The sequence below is a fragment of the Gastrolobium bilobum genome, unplaced genomic scaffold (assembly GCF_033153095.1).
Source record: "Gastrolobium bilobum isolate Gb01-03AN ecotype WA unplaced genomic scaffold, APGP_CSIRO_Gbil_v1 utg2191, whole genome shotgun sequence".
Taxonomy (NCBI): domain Eukaryota; kingdom Viridiplantae; phylum Streptophyta; class Magnoliopsida; order Fabales; family Fabaceae; genus Gastrolobium; species Gastrolobium bilobum.
Window position 1 is genome coordinate 41,259 of NW_026896526.1, and position 4,587 is coordinate 45,845.

A 4,587-nucleotide genomic window follows, 5' to 3' on the forward strand; every position below is an offset into this window, starting at 1 on the left:
AGTCCTTCCGGTCCACTGCACCTTGACCATCGGAATGATCTTGCTCCTCAGCTGCTTTTTGCCACGATCGAGAATCTTTAGTGGACCTACGGGAGTCTTTAAGTTCTCCCGAACTTCCACATCATCCGGTTGCACCACGTGCGAAGGATCTGCTATGTACCTCCGAAGCTGAGACACGTGAAACACGTGGTGGATGTTGGCCAGGTTCGGGGGCAAGGCAAGCCGGTAGGCAACAGGTCCTACTCTACCAAGAATCTGGTATGGCCCAATAAAGCGCGGGCTCAGCTTCCTCACTCCGAGTGCTCGTCCAACACCGGTGACAGGTGAAAGTCTCACAAACACGTGCTCACCCTCACTGAACTCCAGTGGTCGATGCTTGACATCGTAGTAGCTCTTCTGACGATTCTGCGCCTGCTTCAGCTTTTCCCTGATCATCTGGATCTGCAGGGTGGTATCTTGGACAAAATCCAAGCCAAACAACTCACGATCCCCAACCTCCGACCAGCAGGTAGGTGTACGACACCTCCTACCGTAGAGCGCCTCGTAGGGTGCCATGCCCAGCTAACATGGAAACTGTTGTTATAAGAAAACTCTACCAATGGCAGGTACCTATCCCATGCCGAGCCCTGCTCCAACGTGCAAGCCCGCAACATGTCCTCCAAGGTCTGGATAGTCCGCTCAGTCTGTCCATCAGTCTGAGGGTGATAGGCGGTACTCAATCTCAACTGTGTACCAAAAGCTCCCTGCAGAGCCTCCCAGAACCGAGATGTGAACTTCGGGTCCCTATCACTGATGATACTCACGGGCACCCCGTGAAGCCTCACAATCTCGCGAACATACAATCTGGCCAACTGCTCTGTAGCGAAGCTCACCTTCACTGGAAGGAAATGGGCAGACTTCTTCAGTCTGTCCACAATGACCCATATCGAGTCACAGCCAACCTGAGTCTTCGGCAAACCCACAACGAAGTCCATGGAAATGCTCTCCCATTTCCACTCTGGAATCTCAAGAGGCTGAAGTTTACCAGACGGCTTCTGGTGTTCAATCTTCACCTTCTGACAGATCAAACACTTGGACACAAACACAGCTATGTCCTTCTTCATTCCCGGCCACCAGAAATTCTTCTTCAAGTCTTGATACATCTTAGTAGCACCAGGGTGGATAGAAAACTGACCTTTATGGCCTTCTGCCATAACCTCTTCTGTCAACGGACCTCGAGGAACCACAATCCTCCGCTGGAACAAAAGCAATCCATCATCATTCCAAGACACACCGTCTTGGTTCTTCACATAATCCAGACACTATCTCTGAACTTGTGCCTCTTTAATCTTTTCTAGCAGCTCGTTCACAACATCTGATGCTTCCAACCCGAGAAGTACGCTCACACACGGAGCGGTCACTGCCAAGTGGCGGAACTTCTCAACCACATCGAAGTTACCAAGTAGCAAACTGGATGAACTACTGGATTTCTGACTCAAAGCATCGGCTACCACATTAGCCTTGCCAGGATGATACCTTAGCTCAAAGTCGTAGTCCTTAATGAACTCCATTCATCTCCTCTGCCTCATGTTCAACTCCTTCTGGTCGAATAGGTATTTCAAACTCTTGTGGTCACTGAACACCACAAACCTCAAACCAAAAAGATAATGCCTCCAAATCTTGAAAGCAAACACAATCGCAGCCAACTCCAAATCATGAGTCGGGTAGTTCTCCTCATGAGGCTTCAACTGCCTCGAAGCAAAAGCAACAGCTCTACCAGACTGCATCAGCACACAGCCCAGCCCTTTTCCAGAAGCATCACAATAAAGCTCAAACTGCTCCTCAGGATCAGGAAGGATCAACACAGGTGAAGAGGTCAATCTCTCCTTCAACTCCTGAAAGCATGCCTCACACTCGTGAGTTCACACAAATGGAGTCTCCTTTCGGGTAAGGCGAGTCAAAGGGAGAACCATCGTGGAAAAACCCTTGATGAACCTCCGATAGTAACCTGCCAAACCTAAGAAGCTCCTCACCTCCGTAGCTGTCTTGGGTCTCTCCCAATCCAACACGGCCTCAATCTTGTTGGGATCCACTGCAACTCCATCTGCTGAAATCACATGCCCCAGAAACTTGACTGATTTGAGCCAAAACTCACACTTAGAAGGTTTAGCATAAAGCTTTTTCTCTTTCAGCACTTGCAGAATTATCCTCAGATGCTCCGCATTCTTCTCCTCAGTCTTGGAGTAGATCAGAATATCATCAATGAAGACAATCACAAACTGATCCAGATATGGCTGGAAAATCCTGTTCATGTAATCCATGAACACTGCCGGCGCATTTGTGAGTCCAAATGGAATCACCAAATACTCAAAATGACCGTATCTCGAACGAAACGCGGTCTTCGGGACATCCTCCGGCTTCACCCGAATCTGATGGTATCCGGACCGGAGATCAATCTTGGAATACACACAAGCACCCCTGAGCTGATCCAACAAATCATCAATCCGAGGAAGAGGATACTTGTTCTTGATTGTCACCTTGTTCAACTGCCTGTAGTCGGTGCACAATCGCATTGTCCCGTCCTTCTTCTTCACGAAGATGACCGGTGCTCCCCAAGGAGACACACTCGGTCTAATGAAATCTTTCGCCGAAAGATCCTCAATATGCTTCTTCAGCTCAGCCAACTCCGGTGGCGACATCCGATAAGAAGCTAAAGAAATCGGCCCCACACCGGGCAACAAGTCAATGGAGAACTCTATCTCCCGCTGTGGCGGAAACTCAGGAATCTCCTCAGGAAACACCTCAAGGAACTCCCCCACCACAGGAATGCCAGTGATATCCTCCTGTGTCCCACTCACCAAACCACCCAACATGACATAACCCAATGCCCCTGCTCGCAGCGCTCTCCTGGCCTGCAGCAGTGAAATGTATGGCGAGGAACTAGCTGTGGAATCACACGGAGACATCACCACTCGCTTTGCACAACAATCAATCAATGCACAGTTTCTAGACAACCAATCCATGCCCAGAATAATCTCAAGGTTGGCCATCGGCAACCCTATCAGATCTACCGAGAACTCACGGCCATCCCACTGAAACGCTACACCGCGATGTACAGTGGTAGAATCACAAATCTCTCCGGTGGCGGTAGTCACCCGCAACGGTGGAGAAAGCACAACACTGGGCAACTCAAGCCCCAAAGCAATCGGGGTAGCAACAAACGAATGAGTAGCCCCAGAATCAAAGATAGCATCGACAAAAGAATCACCAATAGACACAGTACCTCTGACAAGGTTCGGAGCGCGGTCCGACTGCTGCCTATCTAGTGTATACACTCTCCCAACAGAAGGTGGCACTGCAGGTGCCGAAGAAGATGCCATCGGAACCATCTGCAAAGGAACTGCCTGAACAGCTGCAGCTCTCGCTGTCGACGACGGACAATCTCTAGAGAAGTGGCCCTCCTTGCCACACCTGAAGCACAGCAACTGCCCCGTAGCACAGCGTCCCACATGCTCCTTCCCACATCCCGAACATCTCAGAGTGGTAGGAGGCCTAGCAAAACTCCCCTGATGTGAAGTAGCTCTCTTGAACTGACTAGGCGCCTGCCTAGTCGCTAACTGCTTTCCCTTGCTCTTATCAGCAAACCTCCTGTCCTTCCAAGAAGTAGGAGCAGGAGTGGAACCACCTGTTCCATTGCTCTCCTCAACCTTGGCCCTCTTGGCCTTGCTTGCCACGCAAACATCTTCGATGTCCTTACACTGCTGTACCAGTGTACCAAAGTCCCTCGAAGCAGCACCAGCAAGATGCTCAACAATCACCTCACTAAGTCCCCTGCGGAACTTAGCTGCCAGAAACAACGGAGTAGGAGGAACCATCCTGAAGTGTGCAAACTTCACTACCTCATTAAACTTAGCCAGGTACTCATCAACAGACATCGAGCCCTGTACCAAACGATCAAACTCTCCCTGCTTTCTCTCCTGCGCATCATAGGGAAAGTATCGGCCCAGAAAGCACTCCTCAAAGAATGGCCACGTCATGACACGACCCTGCCTCTCAAAAGCACGAGAGGTGTGCGTCCACCACTCATGGGCATCGCCCTCCAGCATGTAAGTCGAGAACATCAGCTTCTGTGGGTCTGTACACTGCATAACCCGAAAGATCTTGTCCAGCGACTCTAGCCATCTCGCAGCAGCAATAGGATCCAGAGACCCCTCAAACACAGGTGGCTTATGCTTCCTGAAAGCATTCAGCCGGCGATCGATCACATCACGATCCTCAGCAATCCCCACAAGGGGCTCCCCCGTCTCAGCGGCATGAGTAGCACTGCCGATGTGACTATGGCTCTCCTCCTGAACACTAGGTGGAGGCGGTGGCGGTTGTGGCGGTGGTGGTGGAGCCTGGCCAATAGCAGGACCAGCTCTCATCTCCTCCAACATGACTCTCATCATCGTCATGTTCGCCATCCTGTTCGCCTCGAGGACTTCCTCAGTGGTCCTCCGGTTCGCTTCACGAACCTCAGCTGCGGCTATCCGGTTCGCCTCGCGAACAGCTTCCATCATTGCCGCGTTGGCCACTCTAGCGGCCACCTGATCGGCTAACCTAGCTGCC